The following is a 24,960-nucleotide window of genomic DNA, read 5'->3' as shown; positions in this document are numbered from 1 at the left end:
GACTTTTCAAACGAATCTCTGTAACATCCCTCTGAGGAACAGGTGTAATTATTCCCTCTTCATAGATGGATCGGCAGACACAAAGGAAGGGACTGAATCAGCCAGGAAGGAGATTCAGGATTAAGGACCCAAATAATTCAAATGCCTCTCCTATCAATGCCATTTTCCTTTGATTCACGAAAATGCGTTGTAGGAAACTCCGAAGTCACTGTTTTTTCATTCTTCAGTGATGTCCCCAACTCTGTAGGGACATCCAAAGACAGGAAATGATGAGCAGGAGTACAAGACTATGGAAACCAAAGTTTAATTTTCCTGGGTAATATGATCAAGATCCTTCAATGCTGAATTCCATCAGTACCTGATCAGCCAGCACCATGCTTTTATTTGCATAAAACCACACAAAGAGGAGGTAATATAAAACTAACAGACATGATTACAAGGCTGCAAATCTCTAAAAGTATCCAGCATTTGGTAAGTACTAATTTGGGAAGCAACTGGGGATTTTTCTGAATGACAATAGTTTTCAGAGCAACAGGCTTGGAAAATATGCTGTCTCTGGCCAGAAGCCAGATTCCTGACACGAAACAGCAGAGCCACAGACACTGGGGAGAGGAGAATACAGCAGCCTGAAAGCCTGCACTATGAACCCTCTTTCATGTTGCGCCCTATTTTTTTAAGAAGAGATTCATACTACAAAACCGTGTCCTTTAGGAATTATTAGTCTTAATACTCTCACCTTTTAAGCAATGGACACAATGGCAGGATCACGAACCAGAAGGCCTGGAAGGCTCCAGCTTCCACAAGGCCATGCACACCCCCAGCGCTGAGGTCTTCCAGCAGCACCAGCCCATTCCAGTTCTCCAGGTCTCTCTACCCGTCTCCTGAAAGCTCTCCTCCCCAGTGAACCTGAGACTGCAGGGAATGAAAGGCGACTGACTATGCTCTCAGTGGGTGGAGGTCTCAGAGTATAAAGCTCCAGGGTTTTCCTTTCTGTAAGTACTGTTCTTTACCAAGTGGAGTAAGTTTGAAGTGTGAAATTCTCCTATTCAAGGTGGGATGGGGCAAAAAGAAACAAAATTCTCAAAAAAGGCAGAGATTATAACATGAGTAATCTGCCATTGTAACAGGTGTTTGCCTTAAATTTCCAAAAATGAGAATAAAGGACGGCCTTATCTATGCCGTGTTCCTTTTAATATTTTACAATTGAGAAGGTAACATGCTCATGTACAACTACCTATAAAGACTGACTACATAAAGATACAAACAGGTATTCAGAGGGAGACAGGTTACTGTTCTAATCAAATAAAGCTTACAGCTTAGTTAATCATGCACATTTGACATTACACTTCATTGTTTGTGCTTCATGGCAATAAGATACGACAGGAAGGAGGTCACTGAAATGACTGTAATTAGTATTTTTTGACATAGCTTGACCAACATTTTCATTTTTTTTTTACTTTGATAGTTCAGTATCTTTTGCCACAATCAATATTATCAGTTTTCCATAATGCCATGAGTTTTTTTGTTTGTTTGGCTGTTGGGTCTTCGTTGCTGCACGCGGGCTTTCTCTAGCTGCGGTGAGCATGGGCTACTTACTCCTCATTGCAGTGCGTGGGCTTCTCATTGCAGTGGCTTCTCTTGTTGCAGAGCATGGGCTCTAGATGCACGGGCTTCAGTAGTTGTGGCATGTGGGCTCAGAAGTTGTGGCTCTCGGGCTCTACAGCACAGGCTCAGTAGTTGTGGCGCACGGGCTTAGTTGCTCCGCGGCACGTGGGATCTTCCTGGACCAGGGCTCGAACCTGTGTCCAGGCATTGGCAGGTGGATTCTTAACCACTGCGCGCCATCAGGGAAATCTAGGTGTTTTTTAAAAAACAATCAGCATTCACACAGGTATGTTAGTACTGGGAAAAGAGAAAAAAAGTGCTGGATCAAATTCCTTTTCACTCAGAAATTTCTTTGTCACCGATCTCCACCACTTATGCCCCTACTCCTCATGTGTCTTCACCTTCCTAGTCCTTGTTATGTACATTGGCAATTTTTCTTAAACTTATCAGATGCAAAGAATTACCTACAGAAAGATAAAAAAAAAAGGTTTCAGGCCCACCCACTTGATCTCCAGGGGAACTGCTGAGGAAATCTGTGTATTTAACAAGGAGCACAGGTAATTCTTTGCAGGCAAGTTCAGGAAATACTGTACAATGGGGTCCATATTTTCCAAGTCTAAATCAGAGCTCGTAGATTTTTTTTTTTTTTTACTGGTTAGTGAATTTATTTACAACAAATGTTTTACTAAGATACACTTGCCTTAAATACTTTTATAAATGAAGTGGAATACGAATTAATGGTTTAAAATTTAGGTATTAAATTGCATACTGACATACTTTATAAAATCCCTTGTTGGTTTTTCCAAAGAAGAAGATGCCTCTACCTGAAATGAGAACCATGCAGGACAACCTGTCTGGCTGGGAGTTCTACTCTGAAAGGGGGTGAAGGTTAGGGGTGTCAATGGGGAAGGGCAGACAAGAGCAGGGGCACAGAAAAAGGAGAGGAGAATGAGAACAGATTGGGCCCCAGGCTGAGAGGGAGAAGGAGAGAAAGTTTGGGAATTAAGGGGCCAGGACGATGTTGGTGGTGGGGCAATCACTACTGAGTAGTCAGCATCTTCCACAGAATAGACCCTTGGTACCTGCAGCTATGGCTCCTGCTGCAACCAGTACACCCTTTGGATACAGAAAAAGGTTAGAGAAGACAGACACTATGTCTTCAGTTTCTTAAGTAGCTCCCATAAAAAATACCAAAGCAGATTTACCTTCAGAGCCACCCAAGGCAGAACTGGCTTTCAACAGCAAGATGGACTGTGCCCAAAGAAATATATATTCTTCCAGGAAGGAAGAGAAAAGATCATTTATTGTGCGCTTGCTCTGTACCAAGTACTTCTGAAGGAGCTCTGATGTGGGTCTAATATTCATACAGTAAATTCTTCTTCAGTGTCTGTCAAGTACTGAGCACTGGGTTAGGTGCTAAGAATACAGAAGAAAAAAAGGGATGGTTTGTGCCCTCATGAAACTTACAATGTAGTGAAGATAGACATTTAAAAATAAACACATAAATGTGAGCTGTATAGTGGGTTTAAAGTTTATAGTCCCCCACATGTGTTGGAATTTGCCTTTATCCTTTTCTCACAGAATTCAGACTTAGCTCTTGAGTCCCCTTTCTGCTGATGGAAGGAAAATTAACTCAACCTTGCCACTTGAAGATAGTTCAGTCCCTTTCTGTTTAAAACTACTAAATATTCATTATGATTCAAAGTTTTCCTCCTCCTTCTTCTGATGAGCCAACTTCCCCAAGAAATCTTAACTACCTTCCACCACTGGGGACATCTGTAGTGTCACTGTCCACATGATCCTTGGGGGGGGGGGGTCACAGACATGCACCAGCTGAGGTACAGTTTACCACAAGTGGTATTTGGCACCCACTGTTGGTGGCCATGGTCCCTGCCATTGCTTCCAGCCTCAAGGTCTACATACTCAGTCTCTCCTGGTTCCCCGGGCCTCTTGGCATTTTGCCACCACCCTCAAATCCTTCAGAGGCTTAAAACCTCTCAGCAATTTCCTTCCGCCGGCACCCAGGCATATGCAGGTTCTATAAAGCTGCCCTCAGGCCACCTGCCAGGACTCACTCAGTCCTCGCTGGCCAGGTGTCTATTGGCTGGGTGCTATTCCAAACTTGAGATTCACCTAAGTAAATCTGGGTATTGCAATTACCTCCCTCGGTTTTGCCCCGGTAGGGGACAGGGTGCCAGCACCCTTCTCAGCACCCATTAGCATCTATACTATCACGTCCTCTGAATCTCCTCTTCTTGTCTGGAAGACTCACTGACCATAGAGTTTTTACAAGAAGCCTATGAAACTGGGACAAATGAAGGCTGAAGAAATAGCCCCAAACTCAGTTAAAGGTAAGAACCAAGTAAAGGACAGCATGTTCATGAGATGACCTGACCAGGAATGTAGTCGTCCCCCGGGAGAAGAGAAGAGGAAGGAAGAATGGAATTTGACTTGGTGCTTAATCACAAGAGAAAAAGTTCCAAAGTGGAAATGATTATCCTGAATTGTCAAGTTTATGTTTTCCCATTCCCAGCTGGAAACCATGGTTTGTGTGTTATAAAGAATTTAGTTATACACTGTTACATTCATGTACTCATGACTTTTCTGACTATAAATCTTCCAAGACCTCTATAATTACAAATTGTGCCAACTGCTGTGAAGGAAAAGTAAAGGGTGCTCTGACACTATATAACAAGAGGCCCAATTTAGATTAGAGAGCAGGAAGGGACTGGGGCACTAGACAAGTTTTCTCAGCCTGATAGCAGCTGCTCACATGGACAAGCACACCTAACTCCATCACAGAGCGCTCACAACCAGCTGGGATCACCACCCGGACCTCTAGTTGTTATCATCAGTACCCCAAATAATACCACCAAATTGGTGAAACCTGTTAATAATATGCACAAACATTTTCTTTAATGTTTAAAGCTGCCTTGTAACTACAGTGCAGGCATGTAAGCAAGCAAAGTCCAGACTCTGGGGAAAGCTACAGGTCAAATCATCTGTTTTCTTCAACAAGTGAATTGCAAGGAGTAAAGAGAGAAGCAACATAGATTAAAGAGAAATAGTCACAATGTGAGAGGTTAGATCCTGATTCAAAAAAAGAAACTAAGAAAGTTGATGTTTATAAAACAATGGGAAAATTGAATACGAACTGCCTGTTTGATTATATTAATAAATTTTAGGCATGATAATTGGTCATGTTTGTAATTATTTTAAAACTTTTCGCCTTCTAGAGAAATATGCTTCAAAATAATACAAAAGGGGGGATTGGATGAGGGGAGGAATGGGACAAGATTGGCCTTAGGTTAATGGAGATTGGGGCTGAGCGATGGGACCGTAAGAATTCATTACACTATTATGTCTGTTTTTGTGCATATTTAAAATTCTCCACAATTAAAAGTAAAAACAAACAAAAAAGTCAAAAATCACCTAAAATCTGCCTTGCAATTCTACCCTCATATATGACTGTGTGTCACAAGTGTGTCACCTTTCCACGGTGTCAGTGGAAAGGAGCTGTCCCTTCTCTTTACGTCTAGGTATTAATGTACATACACATTACACTCATTTAGTCTTACATACATTTAGTGTCTGTTGTCATTAAAGTGTCGTGACACAGGGATGGGTTCCTGGGTTCCACGTTGCTAAGTTCCACTGACATTTGCGTGTCGTCAAACCTGGAGCTCATGTTTCTCACTTTTAGCACCAAATAGTGATGTTGTTGCTTGTAACGTGGTGTTGTGAGCATTGATGGAGGGACAGTGAAAACAGTTTAGCGTTACGAAGTATAATGGAAAGGGTTTGGAGACCTGGGCTGCTTTTGACTTAAGATCTGGGTATTAGTCCTGGCTCTGCCACTGGTTGGTCATGTGAAGTTGGACACCTTGGATGAGTCCTTTAACCTAGTTAGTCCTCAGTTTCTTCACCTGCAAATGAAGTGCTGAGACGGCTCTCCCCAGTCCTCTAAGCTCTAGGACTCTATGATTCTATTAAGGCTTATTCTAAAATATATTAAAAGCTTATCATATAAAATATGTGAAAGCATGTTGTTTTTCTCATATCGTAAAGGAGAATATGGTACAGATAGCCTCAACAGTGCAAGTTAAATATTATCTTCTTTTAATTGTTTTTTTTATGGGGGTAGGGGTGGGGTTAGGGGGTAGAAAATGATTTTTCGTTGGTCTTCTATAAATAAAGAAAACAGAGGTTTTGTTTTGTTTTTTTTTTTGCGGTACGCGGGCCTCTCACTGCTGTGGCCTCTCCTGTTGCGGAGCACAGGCTCTGAACACGCAGGTTCAGCGGCCATGGCTCACGGGCCCAGCCGCTCCGTGGCATGTGGGATCTTCCCGGGCCGGGGCACGAACCCGTGTCCCCTGCATCGGCAGGCAGACTCTCAACCACTGCACCACCAGGGAAGCCCGAAAACAGAGTATTTAAATAATATTTAGGACTTCCGGGGAAGATAGTGGAAGAGTAAGACGCGGAGATCACCTTCTTCCCCACAGATACACCAGAAATATAGCTACACGTGGAACAACTCCTACAGAACACCTACTGAACGCTGGCAGAAGACCTCAGACCTCCCAAAAGGCAAGAAACTCCCCACGTACCTGGGTAGGGCAAAGCGGAGAGATTCCCGCACAGAGGATCGGTGCCGACCGGCACTCACCAGCCCGAGAGGCTTGTCTGCTCGCCCGCCAGGGCGGGCGGCGCTGGAAGCTGAGGCTCGGGCTTCGGTCAGAGCGCAGGGAGAGGACTGGGGCTGGCGGCGAGAACTCAGCCTGAAGGGGGTTAATGTGCCACAGCTAGCCGGGAGGGAGTCCGGGAAAACTCTGGAGCTGCCGAAGAGGCAAGAGACTTTTTCTTCCCTCTTGGTTTCCTGGTGCGCGAGGAGAGGGGATTAAGAGCGCTGCTTAAAGGAGCCCCACAGATGGGCGCGAGCCGCGGCTAAAAGCGCGGAGCCCAGTGACGGGCGTGGGACGCTGGGGCTGCTGCTGCCGCCGCCAAGAGGCCTGTGTGCGAGCGCAGGTCACTGTCCACACCGCCCTTCCGGGAGCCTGTACAGCCCGTCACTGCCGGGGTCCCGGGATCCAGAGACCGCTTCCCTGGGAGAGCACCGCGTGCCTCGGGCTGGTGCAACGTCACGCCGGCCTCTGCCGCTGCAGGATCCAGCCGAACTACGTGCCCCTCCCTCCCCCCCGGCCTGAGTGAGCCAGAGTCCCCGAAGAGGCTGCTCCTTTAACCCTGTCCTGTCTGAGCGAAGAACAGACGCCCTCCGGCGACCTACACGCAGAGGCGGGGCCAAATCCAAAGCTGAGACCCGGGAGCTGTGGGAACAAAGAAGAGAAAGGGAAACCTCTCCCAGCAGCCTCAGAAGCAGCGGATTAAAGCTCCACAATCAACTTGATGTACCCTGCGTCTGTGGAATACATGAATAGACAACGAATCATCCCAAATTGAGGAGCCAGGAGTCAGTGCTGTGCCTCTGAGGTGGGAGAGCCAACTTCAGGACACTGGTCCACAAGAGACCTCCCAGCTCCACATAATATCAAACGGCGAAAATCTTCCAGAGATCTCCATCTCAACACCAGCACCCAGCTTCACTCAACAACCAGCAAGCTACAGTGCTGGACACCCTATGCCAAACAACTAGCAAGACAGGAACACAACGCCACCCATTAGCAGAGAGGCTGCCTAAAATCATAAAAAGTCCACAGACACCCCAAAACACACCACCAGACGTGGACCTGCCCACCAGAAAGACAAGAACCAGCCTCATCCACCAGAACACAGGCACTAGTCCCCTCCACCAGGAAGCCTACACAACCCACTAGACCAACCTTAGCCACTGGGGACAGACACCAAAAACAACGGGAACTACGAACCTGCAGCCTGCAAAAAGGAGACCCCAAACACAGTAACATAAGCAAAATGAAAAGACAGAAAAACACACAGCAGGAGAAGGAGCAAGATAAAAACCCACCAGACCTAACAAATGAAGAGGTAATAGGCAGTCTACCTGAAAAAGAATTCAGAATAATGATAGTAAAGATGATCCAAGATTCTATTTCCAAGATCCAAAATCTTGGAAATAGAATAGACAAAATGCAAGAAACAGTTAACAAGGACCTAGAAAAACTAAAGATGAATCAAGCATAGATTAAAAACACAATAAATGAAATGAAAAATACTCTAGATGGGATCAATAGCAGAATAACTGAGGCAGAAGAATGGATAAGTGAGGTGGAAGATAAAATAGTGGAAATAACTGATGCAGAGCAAAATAAAGAAAAAAGAATGAAAAGAACAGAGGACAGTCTCAGAGACCTCTGGGACAACATTAAACGCACCAACATTCGAATTATAGGGGTTCCAGAAGAAGAAGAGAAAAAGAAAGGGTCTGGGAAAATATTTGAAGAGATTATAGTTGAAAACTTCCCTAATATGGGAAAGGAAATAGTTAATCAAGTCCAGGAGGCACAGAGAGTCCCATACAGAATAAATCCAAGGAGAAATACGCCAAGACACATATTAATCAAACTGTCAAAAATTAAACACAAAGAAATCATATTAAAAGCAGCAAGGGAAAAACAACAGATAACACACAAGGGAATCCCCATCAGGATAATAGCTGATCTCTCAGCAGAAACTCTACAAGCCAGAAGGGAGTGGCAGGACATAATTAAAGTGATGAAGGAGAAAAACCTGCAACCAAGAGTACTCTACCCAGCAAGGATCTCATTCAGATTTGATGGAGAAATTAAAACCTTTACAGACAAGCAAAAGCTGAGAGAGTTCAGCACCACCAAACCAGCTTTACAACAAATGCTAAAGGAACTTCTCTAGGCAAGAAACACAACGAAGGAAAAGACCTACAATAACAAACCCAAAACAATTAAGAAAATGGGAATAGGAACATACATATCAATAATTACCTTAAATGTAAATGGACTAAATGCTCCCACCAAAAGACACAGATTGGCTGAATGGATACAAAAACAAGACCCGTATATATGCTATCTACAAGAGACCCACTTCAGACCTAGAGACACATACAGACTGAAAGTAACGGGATGGAAAAAGATATTCCATGCAAATGGAAACCAAAAGAAAGCTGGAGTAGCAATTCTCATATCAGACAAAATAGACTTTAAAATAAAGACTATTAGAAGAGACAAAGAAGGACACTACATAATGATCAAGGGATCAATCCAAGAAGAAGATATAACAATTGTAAATATTTATGCACCCAACATAGGAGCACCTCAATACATAAGGCAAATACTAACAGCCATAAAAGGGGAAATCAACAGTAACACAATCATAGTAGGGGACTTTAACACCCCACTTTCACCAATGGACAGATCATCCAAAACGAAAATAAATAAGGAAACACAAGCTTTAAATGACACATTAAACAAGATGGACTTAGTTGATATTTATAGGACATTCCATCCAAAAACAACAGAATACACATTTTTCTCAAGTGCTCATGGAACATTCTCCAGGATAGATCATATCTTGGGTCACAAATCAAGCCTTGGTAAATTTAAGAAAATTGAAATTGTATCAAGTATCTTTTCCGACCACAATGCTATGAGACTAGACATCAATTACAGGAAAAGATCTGTAAAAAATACAAACACACGGAGGCTAAACAATACACTACTCAATAACGAAGTGATCACTGAAGAAATCAAAGAGGAAATTAAAAAATACCTAGAAACAAATGACAATGGAGACACGACAACCCAAAACCTATGGGATGCAGCAAAAGCAGTTCTAAGGGGGAAGTTTATAGCAATACAATCCCACCTTAAGAAACAGGAAACATTTCGAGTAAACAACCTGACCCTGCACCTAAAGCAATTAGAGAAAGAAGAACAAAAACCCCCCAAAGTTAGCAGAAGGAAAGAAATCATAAAGATCAGATCAGAAATAAATGAAAAAGAAATGAAGGAAACGATAGCAAAGATCAACCAAACTAAAAGCTGGTTCTTTGAGAAGATAAACAAAATTGATAAACCATTAGCCAGACTCATCAAGAAAAGAAGGGAGAAGACTCAAATCAATAGAATTAGAAATGAAAAAGGAGAAGTAACAACTGACACTGCAGAAATACAAAAGATCATGAGAGATTATTACAAGCAACTCTATGCCAATAAAATGGACAACCTGGAAGAAATGGACAAATTCTTAGAAATGCACAACCTGCCAAGACTGAATCAGGAAGAAATAGAAAATATGAACAGACCAATCACAAGCACTGAAATTGAAACTGTGATAAAAAATCTTCCAACAAACAAAAGCCCAGGACCAGATGGCTTCACAGGCGAATTCTATCAAGCATTTAGAGGAGAGCTAACACCTATCCTTCTCAAACTCTTCCAAAATATAGCAGAGAAAGGAACACTCCCAAACTCATTCTACGAGGCCACAATCACCTTGATACCAAAACCAGGCAAGGATGTCACAAAGAAAGAAAACTACAGGCCAATATCACTGATGAACATAGATGCAAAAATCCTCAACAAAATACTAGCAAACAGAATCCAACAGCACATTAAAAGGATCATACACCATATCAAGTGGGGTTTATTTCAGGAATGCAAGGATTCTTCAATATACGCAAATCAATCAATGTGATACACCATATTAACAAATTGAAGGAGAAAAACCATATGATCACCTCAATAGATGCAGAGAAAGCTTTCGACAAAATTCAACACCCGTTTATGATAAAAACCCTGCAGAAAGTAGGCATAGAGGGAACTTTCCTCAACATAATAAAGGCCATATATGACAAACCCACAGCCAGCATCGTCCTCAATGGTGAAAAACTGAAACCATTTCCACTAAGATCAGGAACAAGACAAGGTTGCCCACTCTCACCACTCTTATTCAACAGAGTTTTGGAAGTTTTAGCCACAGCAATCAGAGAAGAAAAGGAAATAAAAGGAATCCAAATCGGAAAAGAAGAAGTAAAGCTGTCACTGTTTGCAGATGACATGATACTATACATAGAGAATCCTAAAGATGCTACCAGAAAACTACTAGAGCTAATCAATGAATTTGGTAAAGTAGCAGGATACATAATTAATGCACAGAAGTCTCTGGCATTCCTATATACTAATGATGAAAAATCTGAAAGTGAAATCAAGGAAACACTCCCATTTACCATTGCAACAAAAAGAATAAAATATCTAGGAATAAACCTACCTAAGGAGACAAAAGACCTGTATGCAGAAAATTATAAGACACTGATGAAAGAAATTAAAGATGATACAAATAGATGGAGAGATGTACCATGTTCTTGGATTGGAAGAATCAACATTGTGAAAATGACTCTACTACCCAAAGCAATCTACAGATTCAATGCAATCCCTATCAAACTACCACTGGCAGTTTTCACAGAACTAGAACAAAAAATTTCACAATTTGTATGGAAACACAAAAGACCCCGAATAGCCAAAGCAATCTTGAGAACGAAAAATGGAGCTGGAGGAATCAGGCTCCCTGACTTCAGACTATACTACAAAGCTACAGTAATCAAGACAGTGTGGTACTGGCACAAAAACAGAAAGATAGATCAATGGAACAGGATAGAAAGCCCAGAGATAAACCCACGCACATATGGTCACCTTACCTTTGATAAAGGAGGCAGGAATGTACAGTGGAGAAAGGACAGTGTCTTCAATAAGCGGTGCTGGGAAAACTGGACAGGGACATGTAAAAGTATGAGATTAGATCACTCCCTAACACCATACACAAAAATAAGCTCAAAGTGGATTAAAGACCTAAATGTAAGGCCAGACACTATCAAACTCTTAGAGGAAAACATAGGCAGAACACTCTATGATATAAATCACAGCAAGATCCTTTTTGACCCACCTCCTAGAGAAATGGAAATAAAGACAAAAATAAACACATGGGACCTAATGAAACTTAAAAGCTTTTGCACAGCACAGGAAACCATAAACAAGACCAAAAGACAACCCTCAGAATGGGAGAAAATATTTGCAAATGAAGCAACTGACAAAGGATTAATCTCCAAAATTTATAAGCAGCTCATGCAGCTCAATAACAAAAAAACAAACAACCCAATCCAAAAATGGGCAGAAGACCTAAATAGACATTTCTCCACAGAAGATATACAGACTGCCAACAAACACATGAAAGGATGCTCAACATCTTTACTCATTAGAGAAATGCAAATCAAAACTACAATGAGATATCATCTCACACCAGTCAGAATGGCCATCATCAACAAATCTAGAAACAATAAATGCTGGAGAGGGTGTGGAAAAAAGGGAACACTCTTGCACTGCTGGTGGGAATGTGAACTGGTACATCCACTATGGAGAACGGTATGAAGGTTCCTTAAAAAACTACAAATAGAACTACCATATAACCCAGCAATCCCACTGCTGGGCATATACCCTGAGAAAACCATAATTCAAAAAGAGTCATGTACCAAAATGTTCATAGCAGCCCTATTTACAATAGCCCGGAGATGGAAACAACCTAAGTGTCCATCATCGGATGAATGGATAAAGAAGATGTGGCACATATATACAATGGAATATTACTCAGCCATAAAAAGAAATGAAATTGAGCTATTTGCAATGAGGTGGATGGACCTAGAGTCTGTCATACAGAGTGAAGTAAGTCAGAAAGAGAAAGACAAATACTGTATGCTGACACATATATATGGAATTTAAGAAAAAAAAAGTCATGAAGAACATAGGGGTAAGACAGGAATAAAGACACAGATCTACTAGAGAATGGACTTGAGGATATGGGGAGGGAGAAGGGTAAGCTGTGACAAAGTGAAAGAGTGGCATGGACATATATACACTACCAAACGTAAGGTAGATAGCTAGTGGGAAGCAGCTGCATAGCACAGGGAGATCAGCTCGGTGCTTTGTGACTGCCTGGAGGGGTGGGATAGGGAGGGCGGGAGGGAGACGCAAAAGGGAGGGGATATGGGAACATATGTATATGTATAACTGATTAAATTTGTTAAAAAATATATTTAACAGTAAGCAACAGTAAAAGCTAAGTTCATATCACATGTAAGCTAATCAAGGTTATGATGGAAGGGGTCAGAGACTATGAAATTATATGGAAACGTAATTAAATTGTTCCTATTAATCTCCATAAAAACTAAACTTTTTAAAAATCAAAGAAACATTAGTTAAAGCTGCAACATAGTAGACTAAAATTGAGAAAAATTTTGATGATAGCAACATAACAATATAATAACAACAGTAGCAAATGTTTATTTCTCTCTTACTATAATATGGTGAGCGCTGTTCTAAGCAGTATTTAACTTGTTTAATTTTCATAACAATCCTAGAGGTGGTTATTATTATTTTCCTCGTCTCTAAGATGAGGACCTTTGCCCAAGGTCACAGAGCCAGCTTAACTCTAAGGTGTTTTGAGAGGATCAGATTGTATTTGTGCAACAGTGTATGTAAAAATACTTAACAGGTGTTAATAATAATAATTAACAGGTGTTAATTACCATTTTTATGGGGGGGAAGTTTAAATGTCTAAACTAGATTTAATAATACAAGATGAAAAGGAATAATAAAATACTTCAATATTCTGGAAGATTTTATTGTAAAAAGGCAATGTGCATGATGAAATAATGGATCTAGGTAATGATCGTCAGTGGCAGCCAAGACCACAGGTGAAAACTGAGAACTTTATAATGGATGGATCAGGGTGACAACTCTTAAATCCACTGATAAACGTTACCAGCAAAAAAGAGACATAATGAGACATTATGTGTTTTGTGATGGATATACATAACCCCATTTATGATGAAAAATCAAACCAGAATCTGATCAAGATTCTAGACCTAACTCTAGCTTACAGGAAATGCTGGGGACTGAGGTACACTAAACTGTGAAAGAAACCGTAAGGATGGATTCAGCCATATCCAGAATGTGAGAACCATTATAGGACAAATGACTTGTTTCTTCAATAAATAAATTCCAAGAAAAAAGTGGGCAAGAGACAGAACTATATTTTTAAAAAATATTTAAGAGGTATGTCTAAACTGTAGCATTTGGATCTTGATTTGAAAAAACCAATTTTTTTTAATGGGGGAAATTTGATTACTAACTGGATTATTTGGTGATAAAAAGGAATTATTGTTATTATTGAAATGAGATATAGTATTATGGGGTTTTCTTTTAGGCCTTCTCTATTAGCAATACAAGTGGAAATATTTACACATGAAACAATATGATATTTATGTTTAGTTTCAAAAATGTAGTGTGGGGGCTTCCCTGGTGGCGCAGTGGTTGAGAGTCCGCCTGCCGAAGCAGGGGACATGGGTTTGTGCCCCGGTCCGGGAAGATCCCACATGCCGCAGAGCGGCTGGGCCCGTGAGCCATGGCCGATGGGCCTGCGCGTCCGGAGCCTGTGCTCTGCAATGGGAGATGCCACAACAGTGAGAGGCCCGCATACCGCAAAAAAAAAAAAAAAAAATGTAGTGTGGGACGGGAGTGAGGTATGCAGATGAAATGACACTAGTCATGAGTCAATCATCACTAAGCCAGGTGATGTGTACATGGGGTTTAGTTATAATATTCACTCTATTTTGTATATGTGTCAATTTTTCTATAAAAGGAAAGGTTTAGGAAAAGAAAGGGAAATGATGCACCAATTGAAAATAGTTTTTGAAGCTGGAAAGAATCTCATTATTCTTAAAGTGAAGATAATCCAGCTAAATTTCACTCTGTGTGTGAAGAATACACTGCAAATGTGCCCTTTAAAAGGACAAGGACAAAACCCCTAGTAATTTGTTATTTTTTGTTTCTCTTTCTGGTTTAATTTAGGAATTAAGAACAAAAACAAAAGCAAAACAACAACCAAAAAACCACTACATAAATTATTCTGTTATTTAACAAGGATTCACTGAGCATAGCTAAGTGCCAGACTCTCCTTCTGTTGTACACATTTGTGGAATTTTAGTCACAGTGTAAAATCTAGCTGGGGATACAAAGACACCAAGCAATTAAAATCAGTACAGGATAACACTGTAACAAAGCTAGACAGTTACCACCACCACGCCCACCCCAAGATTTATGCTTCCCTCCAAAGACTAGAGTAAGAGTAGAGCAGTTCCAGGGGTGCAGTCACCCAGCCAGAGGGTACATTTGCCAGTAAATGTGCAGCCCTGTGATTAGTTTTCACCAGCCAAAGTACTGACATGTCCCTACTTGACTGAGGTGCCTAAGCAGCAGGTACGCCTTCTCCACTCTTTCTCCAACTTCCAATGCCTGGGCAACTCTGGGAGTTTTGTGTTAAAGAGGGCAGAGCCTCCATCACCCTGAACCCCTAAAGAGCTGCAAAAAGCACAGCAGCCCCCCCACCACCATCAGCAATACAAGAACACTTACACTATCTTCACTGAACAACAAGTGTACATCTATGATGTTAAACCACTGAGATTTGGGGGTTTAGCTGTTATAAAGCTAGTACACACATCAATTGCTAAGTGGGATGTTATAGTGTATATTTAGGGGTGAGAAATCACTGCAGTGGAGAGAATTTAGAAAACTGGAGAAGGTGGAGCTTGAGCTGTATTTTGAACTATGAGCTGTATGTAAGTGGCTAAATGGAGAGAAGGGTGGGGAGTTTACCAGAGTAAGGAACCAACAGAGGAGCCACAAAAGGAGTTCACATGCAGCAAGGTCACAGTGAGACCATCCTGACGGGCAGGTGCAGGTTGGGGAGAGTGGCAAACAAGGATGCAGACGCAGGATGGGATTAGAGTATGGAGATCCCTGAGAATTTAGGACGTGATTCAACAGCAACTACTAAAGTTTCTGAAGTACAAGGATGCCTGATGAAAGGTCTATATTAGGAAACTCACTGAGACAAAAGTACAAGACGGACCTAAGGGGAAAAGATCAGTCTGAGTGACAGTCCAGTTTAGATACAATTAGAGACCATATTGGCAAATGCAGTAGAAAGAAAAGAGTAAATATGACAACAGAGGAAAAATATGAAATCAAAAGATTATTCAATCAGAATGTCTATGTCTAGTCCCAACTCCCCAAATTGCAAGTTCTATTGTTTTGGGCATATTTTTTTTGTATCTGTGTGTTTTGTTTATTTGTTTGTTTGTTTTTTGCGGTACGCGGGCCTCTCACTGTTGTGGCCTCTCCCGTCGCGGAGCACAGGCTCTGGATGCGCAGGCTCAGCGGCCATGGCTCACGGGCCCAGCCGCTCCGCGGCATGTGGGAACTTCCCGGACCGGGGCACGAACCCGTGTCCCCTGCATCGGCAGGCGGACCCTCAACACTGCGCCACCAGGGAAGGCCCTGTATCTGTGTGTTTTTTTCTTCCTCTGTAAAATGAGAGGATAGAAACAGATGACCCCAAAGTTCTTTCCATCTGTAAAATTCTATGCTTATGAAATCATCAAGAAAAAAATAAAACAACGTAAGTGATACATTCAGTAGGAGGAGACAGAGAAGGGAAGTGTTCCGTTGCATGACTGAAACAGTTTATTTGAATTGGTCTTCTCTAGGGGGATGCTTGAAATGTTTTTAACCTTTTGTATTACAATCAGTGTAGTAACGCTTGGTGCAAAAGGACTTTCACACTCCCAGATTGTCACTTGCATCTTAGTTTTAAGAACAAATCCTGAATACATCAACTTTGCCACAAGTTACACTGGCTGCGGTATCAATTCCTCTCTTAGAGTTGAAGCCAACTCTAAAGTTTATTTCCTGATTTCAAAGATTTAAAAAATGTGAAAAGTACGTTGGGAAAAAAAAGATGATGTCTTCACAAACTTGCAATATCATTATCAAGTTTATTACCATGAAATCACAGATAGCACTAGCTACTTTTTCCCCTAGATAACTATGAATAAAGTAATATTAAAATATTGTTTGGTTTTCTTTTTTTTTTTTTACAATTACTCTTAGATTTCTTTTACTTTGTACTACTTTATAAATAGAAAAAAAACCTAGATGAAACTATTTTTTTGAAAGAAAACTAAAAACGCTAATTTCCATTCTGAAAATAACCCCTGATATTGTAGAAGGACAAGTAGGAAAAACAGTCCTTGACATTCAACAGTTTTGTGGAACTACGGTATTGCCTTCCTACAGCATGGAAGAAAGATACCACCTAGCATGGATTTTACAAACCCATAAGGGTCTTTGAACAAGATATGTAGACAATATTTGACGCTGGTTCAATGATGCTACAGAATGGAGGCCAAGATGGATGAAATCAATGAAGACATGGGTTCACAGACATATATCTGACAAAGGACTGGTATCCAGGATATATAAAGAACTACAACTCAATAACAAAAAATGTAAACCACCTAATAAAAAAAAGTGGACAAAGATTTAAACAGAAATTTCACAAATAAAGGCCTATGAATGGCCAAGAAGCATATGAAAAGTACTGAACATCACCAGTTATTAGGAAATGCCAGTGAGTACCTATATGAGATATCATTATATACCCACCAAAATGGCTAAAATTCAAAAGACTCACAACACAATGTTGGCAAGAATGTGGAACAACCAAAATCACACATTGCTGAGAGAAGTGTAAAATGGCACAGTTATTTTAGAAACAAAACTGGTGGTAGTTTCTTATAATACTAGGTATACACCTACCCTATGACCCACCAATTACATTTCTAAGTACTTACACAAGAGAAAGGAAAACACATGTTCACAAAAACACTCGTACAAAATTGCTCATAGCAGCTTTAGTCAACATGGCCAAAATCTGGAAACCACTCAGCTCTTTGTGAATAGAATGGATAAACCAACTGTGGTATAGTCATATAACAGAATACCACTCAGAAGGAAAAAGGAACTAACGGTTGGTGCACACATGGATGAATCTTAATATTATGTTGAATGAAAGAAACCTTGCCCATAGAGCCTATTCTTTGATTCCATCTGCATGAAGTTCTAGAACAGGCAAAACTAATCTGTGGTGGAAAAAAATATTAGAACACTGGTTGCCTGGGGTGGGAGGAGAGTGGGTGAGGATTGGCTGAAAAGAGGCACAAGGAAACTTTCTGTAGTGATAGTAATATTCCCTGTCTTGATAGGGGTTTAGGTTACACAAGTGATATATTTGTCAAAATACAGCAAATGATAAGGTTAAGATGTGTATAGGTCATTATATGTACATATTACTTGAAAGAAAAAAAGAACTGTAAACTAATATAAAAGTCTAGTTAATGATATGCATGCTGAAGCCTTTACAGATGAAGCATACTGATACCTGCAACGTACTGCATCAAAAAATTAAGGTGGATTGATGGACGGATGAAGAAATGGATAAATACACAGTTATGTAATAAAGCATATATAATAAAATGTTCATAGTAGAATATGTATGAGTGGGTGTATGGATATTCACTATATAATTATTTCAACCTTTCTGCATGTTTGAAATTTATCAAAATAAAATGTTGGGTGGTCAAAGAAAAAAACGAGACTTCAATTCTATTTCTTATCAGGATGCTTGATCAAAAGATAATAACAGGGTGCAGAGTGGTCCAGCGTGCCCGCCTGGGTCCCTGCTCGCTGTCAGGCACCCGCTCTCCCTGACCCAGTGGCCAGCCTTCCCGACAAGCTTCAAGGGCACTGCCTCTTGCCCAGGGTCGCGGCTCCATCCCAGAACCAGTGGGGCCGGAAAATGCAGCCAAGCCGGTGTGTGTGAGGACTCCAACTCACTGTCCTGGACTCAGGGAAGCCCGGGGCTTGCGTACCCACAGCATGGTCCAGCACCCATATATAGCTAGGTAAAAGAGAACATCCTGCCTTATATCTATAAACAGTCAGTTCCCAGAAGGCAATATGCCAAGAACAGCATTGAGAAAACTTAAATTGTTTTAAAAATGGAAGCCTCAGGGGGGACCTTCAAGATAGCAGGGGAGTAAGACGTGGAGATCACCTTCCTCCCCACAAATGCATCAGAAATACATCTACACATGGAACAACTCCTACAGAACACCTACTGAACATTGGCAGAAGACCTCAGACCTCCCAAAACACAAGAAACTCCCCACGTACCTGGGTAGGGTAAAAGAAAAAAGAAAAAACAGAGACAAAAGAATAGGGGCGGGGAGCTTCCCAGGTGGCACAGTGGTTGAGAGTCCGCCTGCCGATGCAGGGGACACGGGTTCGTGCCCCGGTCCGGGAAGATCTTACATGCCGCGGAGTGGCTAGGCCTGTGAGCCATGGCCGCTGAGCCTGCGCGTCTGGAGCCTGTGCTCCACAACGGGAGTGGCCACAACAGTGAGAGGCCTACGTACCGCAAAAAAAAAAAAAAAAAAAAAAAAAAAAAAAGAATAGGGACGGGACCTGCACCTCGGGGAGGGAGCTGTGAAGGAGGAAAAGTTTCCACATACTAGGAAGCCCCTTAGCGGGCGGAGACTGTGGGTGGCGGAGGGGGAAAGCTTCGGAGCCGCGGAGGAGAGCGCAGCAACAGGGGTGCGGAGGGCAAAGCGGAGAGATTCCCGCACACAGGATCGGTGCCAACCAGCACTCACCAGCCTGAGAGGCTTGTCTGCTCACCTGCCGGGGCAGGCGGGGACTGGGAGCTGAGGCTCAGGCTTCGGAGGTCAGATCCCAGGGAGAGGACTGGGGTTGGCTGCGTGAACACAGCCTGAAAGGGGCTAGTGCGCCACAGCTAGCTGGGAGGGAGTCCAGGAAAGCCTGGAACTGCTTGAGGCAAGAGAACATTGTTTCGGGGTTCACGAGGACAGGGGATTCAGAATACCGCCTAAACGAGCTCCAGAGACAGGCACGAGCCGTGGCTATCAGCGCGGACCCCAGAGACGGGCATGAGACACTAAGGCTGCTGCTCCAACCACCAAGAAGCCTGTGGGCAAGCACAGGTCACTATCCACACATCTCCTCCCGGGAGCCTGTGCAGCCCGCCACTGCCAGGGTCCTGTGATCCAGGGACAACTTCCCCAGGAGAACACACAGCACGCCTCTGGCTGTGTAACATCACACTGGCCTCTGCCGCTGCAGGCTCGCCCCGCATTCTGTACCCCTCCCTCCCCCCGGCCTGAGTGAGCCACAGCCCCCTAATCAGCTGCTACTTTAATCCTGTCCTGTCTGGGTGGGGAAGAGATGCCCTCAGGTGACCCACACGCAGAGGCGTGGCCAAATCCAACACTGAACCCCAGGAGCTGTGTGAACAAAGAAGGGAAAGGGAAATTTCTCCCAGTAGCCTCAGGAGCAGTGGATTAAATCTCCACAGTCAACTTGATGTACCCTGCATCTGTGGAATACCTGAATAGACAACAAATCATCCCAAAATTGAGGTGGTGGACTTTGGGAGCAACTGTAGACTTAGGGTTTGCTTTCTGCATCTAATTTGTTTCTGGTTTTATGTTTATCTTAGTTTAGTATTTAGAGCTTACTATCATTGGTAGATATGTTTATTGATTTGGTTGCTCTCTTCCATTTTTTTATATTATATATATATATATATTTTTTCCCTTTTTCTCTTTTTGTGAGTGTGTATGTGTATGCTTCTTTGTGTTATTTTGTCTGTATAGCTTTGCTTTTACCATTTGTCCTAGGGTTCTGTCTGTCCGTTTTTCTGGTTTTGTTTTTTTTTTTACAGCTTTTAGTGCTTGTTATCATTGGTGGTTTTGTTTTTTGGTTTGGTTGCTCTCTTCTTTCTTTCCTTCTTTTTTTTAATTACTTTTTTATTTTTAATAACTTAAAAATTTTTTTATTTTAATAACTTTATTTTCTTTTACTTCTTTCTTTCTCTCCTTCCTTCCTTCCTTCCTCCATTTTCTTCTGAGCTGTGTCGCTGACAGGGTATTGGTGTTCCGGCCGGGTGTCAGGTCTGTGCCTCTGAGGTGGGAGAGCCAAGTTCAGGACACTGGCCCACCAGAGACCTCCCAGCTCCACGTAATATCAAACAGCAAAAGCTCTCCCAGAGATCTCCATCGCAACACTAAGACCCAGCTCCACTCAACGACCAGCAAGCTACAGTGGTGGATACCCTATGCCAAACAACTAGCAAGACAGGAACACAACCCCACCCATTAGCAGAGAGGCTGCCTAAAACCACAATAAGGTCACAGACATCCCAAAACACACCACTGGACGCGGTTCTGTCCACAAGAAAGACAAAATCCAGCCTCACCAATCAGAACACAGGCACAAGTCCCCCTCCACCAGGAAGCCTACACAACCCACTGAACCAACCTTAGCCACTGGGGGCAGACACCAAAAACAACGGGAACAACGAACCTACAGCCTGAGAAAAGAAGACCCCAAATACAGTAAGTTAAGCAAAATGAGAAGACAGAGAAATACACAGCAGATAAAGGAGCAAGGTAAAAACCCACCAGACCAAACAAATGAAGAGGAAATTGGCAGTTTACCTGAAAAATAATTCAGAGTAATGATAGAAAAGATGATCCAGGGCTTCTCTAGTGGCGCAGTGGTTAAGAATCCGCCTGCCAATGCAGGAGACACGGGTTCAGGCCCTGATCCGGGAAGATCCCACATGCCGTGGAGCAACTAAGCTCGTGTGCCACAACTACTGAAGCCCGCACACCCTAGAGCCCACGCTCTGCAACAAGAGAAGCGACCGCAATGAGAAGCTTGTGCACCCCAACGAAGAGTAGCCCCTGCTCACCTCAACTAGAGAAAGCCTGCGCACAGCAAAGAAGACCCAACGCAGCCAAAAATAAAATAAAATAAATAATTTAAAAAAAAAGATGACCCAAAATCTTGGAAATAGAGGAGAAAATACAAGAAATGTTTAACCAGGACCTAGAAGAACTAAGGAGCAAACAAACAATGATGAACAACACAATAAATGAAATCAAATATTCTCCTGAAGGAATCAATAGCAGAATAACTGAAGCAGAAGAACAGAAAAGTGCCCTGGAAGATAAAAGAGTTGAAATAACTACTGCAGAGCAGAATAAAGAAAAAAGAATAAAAAGAATTGAGGGCAGTCTCAGAGACCTCTGGGACAACAATAAACACACCAACATTCGAATTATAGGGGTCCCAGAAGAAGAAGAGAAAAAGAAAGGGACTGAGAAAATATCTGAAGAGATTATAGTTGAAAACTTCCCTAATATGGGAAAGGAAATAGTTAATCAAGTCCAGGAAGCACAGAGAGTCCCATACAAGATAAATCCAAGGAGAAACACGCCAAGACACATATTAATCAAACTATCAAAAATTAAATACAAAGAAAAAATATACATAAAAGCAGCGAGGGAAAAGCAACAAATAACATACAAGGGAATCCCCATAAGGTTAACAGCTGATCTTTCAGCAGAAACTCTACAAGCCAGAAGGCAGTGGCAGGACATACTGAAAGGGATGAAAGGGAAAAACCTACAACCAAGATTACTCTACCCAGCAAGGATCTCATTCAGATTCGATGGAGAAATTAAAACCTTTACAGACAAGCAAAAGCTAAGAGAATTCAGCACCACCAAACCAGCTTTACAACAATGCTGAAGGAACTTCTCTAGGCAGGAAACAGAAGAGAAGGAAAAGATCTACAATAACAAACCCAAAACAATTAAGAAAATGGTAATAGGAACATACATATTGATAACTACATTAAATGTAAGTGGATTAAATGCTCCCACCAAAAGACATACACTGGCTGAATGGATACAAAAACAAGACCCATATATATGCTGTCTACAAGAGACCCACTTCAGACCTAGGGACACATACAGACTGAGAGTGAGGGGATGGAAAAAGATACTCCATACACATGGAAATCAAAAGAAAGCTGGAGTAATCTAGAGACTGTCATACAGAGTGAAGTAAGTCGGAAGGAGAACAACAAATATTGTATATTAACGCATATATGTGGAACCTAGAAAAATGGTACAGATGAACTGGTTTGCAGGGCACAAATTGAGACACAGATGTAGAGAACAAATGTATGGACACCAAGGGGGGAATGCGGTGGGGGGTGGGGGGGTGGTGTGATGAACTGGGAGATTGGAATTGACATGTATACACTGATGTGTATAAAATGGATGACTAATAAAAAAAACCACTTTATGTTCATCATTAAAAAAAAAGCTGGAGTAGCAATTCTCATATCAGACAAAATAGACTTAAAATAAAGACTATTACAAGAGATAAAGATGGACTCTACATAATGATCAAGGGATCAATCCAAGAAGAAGATACAACAATTGTAAATATTTATGTACCCAACATAGGAGCACCTCAGTATATAAGGCAAATGCTAACAGCCATAAAAGGTGAAATTGACAGTAACACAATCATAGTAGGGGACTTTAACAACCCACTTTCACCTATGGACAGAATTTCATCCAAAATGAAAATAAATAAGGGAACACAAACTTTAAATGATACATTAAACCAGATGAACTTAATTGATATTTATAGAACATTCCATCCAAAACAACAGAATATACTTTCTTCTCAAGTGCTCAAGGAACATCCTCCAGGATAGATCATAACTTGGGTCACAAATCAAGCCTTGGTAAATTTAAGAAAATTGAAATCGTATCATGTATCTTTTGTGACCACAATGCTATGAGACTAGATAGCAATTACAGGAAAAAATCTGTAAAAAAAACAAACACATGGAGGCTAAACAGTACACTACTAAATCACCAAGAGATCACTGAAGAAATCAAAGAGGAAATCAAAAAATACCTAGAAACAAATGACAATGAAAACACGATGGCCCAAAACCTACGGGATGCAGCAAAAGCAGTTCTAAGAGGGAAGTTTATAGCAATACAATCCTGCCTCAAGAAACAAGAAACATCTCAAATAAACAACCTAACCTTACACCTAAAGCAATTAAAGAAAGAAGAACAAAAAAACACCAAAGTTAGCAGAAGGAAAGAAATCATAAAGATCAGATCAGAAATAAATGAAAAACAAATCAAGGAAACAATAGCAAAGATCAATAAAACTAAAAGCTGATTGAGAAGATAAACAAAATTGATAAACCATTAGCCAGACTCATCAAGAAAAAAAGGGAAAAGTCTCAAATCAACAGAAATAGAAATGAAAAAGGAGAAGTAACAACTGACACTGCAGAAATACAAAGGATCAGGAGAGATTACTACAAGCAACGATAGGCTAATAAAATGGACAACCTGGAAGAAATGGACAAATTCTTAGAAAAGCACAACCTTCCGAGACTGAACCAGGAAGAAATAGAAAATATAAACAGACCAATCACAAGCACTGAAATTGAGACTGTGATTGAAAATTTTCCAGCAAACCAAAGCCCAGGACCAGATGGCTTCACAGGCAAATTCTATCAAACATTTAGAGAAGAGCTAACATGTATCATTATCAAACTCTTCCAAAATATAGCAGAGGGAGGAACACTCCCAAACTCATTCTATGAGGCCACCATCACCCTGATACCAAAGATGTCACAAAAAAAGAAAACTACAGGCCAGTATCACTGATGAACACACATGCAATAATCCTCAACAAAATACTACCAAACAGAATCCAGCAGCACATTAAAAGGATCATACACCATGATCAAGTGGGGTTTCTCCCAGGAATGCAAGGATTCTTCAATATATGAAAATCAATCAATGTGATACACCATAATAACAAACTGAAGGAGAAAAAACATATGATCATCTCAATAGATGCTGAAAAAGCTTTCAACAAAATTCAACACCCACTTATGACAAAAACCCTACAGAAAGTAGGCATAGAGGGAACGTACCTCAACATAATAAAGGCCATATATGACAAACACAGAGCCAACATCATTCTCAATGGTGAAAGACTGAAACCATTTACACTAACATCAGGAACAAACAAGGTTGCCCACTCTCACCACTATTATTCAACATAGTTTTGGCAGTTTTAGCCACAGCAATCAGAGAAGAGGAAGAAATAAAAGGAATCCAAATTGGAAAAGAAGAAGTAAAGTTGTCACTGTTTGCAGATAACATGATACTATACGTAGAGAATCCTAAAGATGCCACCAGAAAACTACTAGAGCTAATCAATGAATATGGTAAAGTAGCAGGATACAATGTTAATGCACAGAAATCTCTTGCATTCCTATACACTATGCTGAAAAATCTGAAAGAGAAATTAAGGAAACACTCCCATTTACCATTGCAACAAAAAGAATAAAATACCTAGAAATAAATCTACCTAAGGAGACAAAAGACCTGTATGCAGAAAACTATAAGACACTGATGAAAGAAATTAAAGATGATAGAAACTGATCAAGAGATATACCATGTTCTTGGACTGGAAGAATTAACATTGTGAAAATGACTATACTACCCAAAGCAATCTACAGATTCAATGCAAT

The 24,960-nt window shown here is 41.3% G+C and overlaps 1 long non-coding RNA gene across 1 annotated transcript in view; it reads right to left on the bottom strand.

Moving 5' to 3' along the window:
• Nucleotides 1-621: 621 nt before the first annotated feature.
• LOC309810516 overlaps nucleotides 622-24,960 on the bottom strand; it is a 100,374-nt gene continuing 76,035 nt past the window's right edge. The window contains exon 5 of the long non-coding RNA XR_014295009.1: nucleotides 622-2,069. This is a non-coding gene — a long non-coding RNA (uncharacterized lncRNA). The remainder of the gene's footprint in view (nucleotides 2,070-24,960) is intronic.

The sequence above is a fragment of the Mesoplodon mirus genome (assembly GCF_964341445.2).
Source record: "Mesoplodon mirus genome assembly, chromosome: 9".
NCBI lineage: Eukaryota > Metazoa > Chordata > Mammalia > Artiodactyla > Ziphiidae > Mesoplodon > Mesoplodon mirus.
Note: the sequence above shows the minus strand (reverse complement) of the source record. Positions and strands in the feature narration are given on the sequence as shown.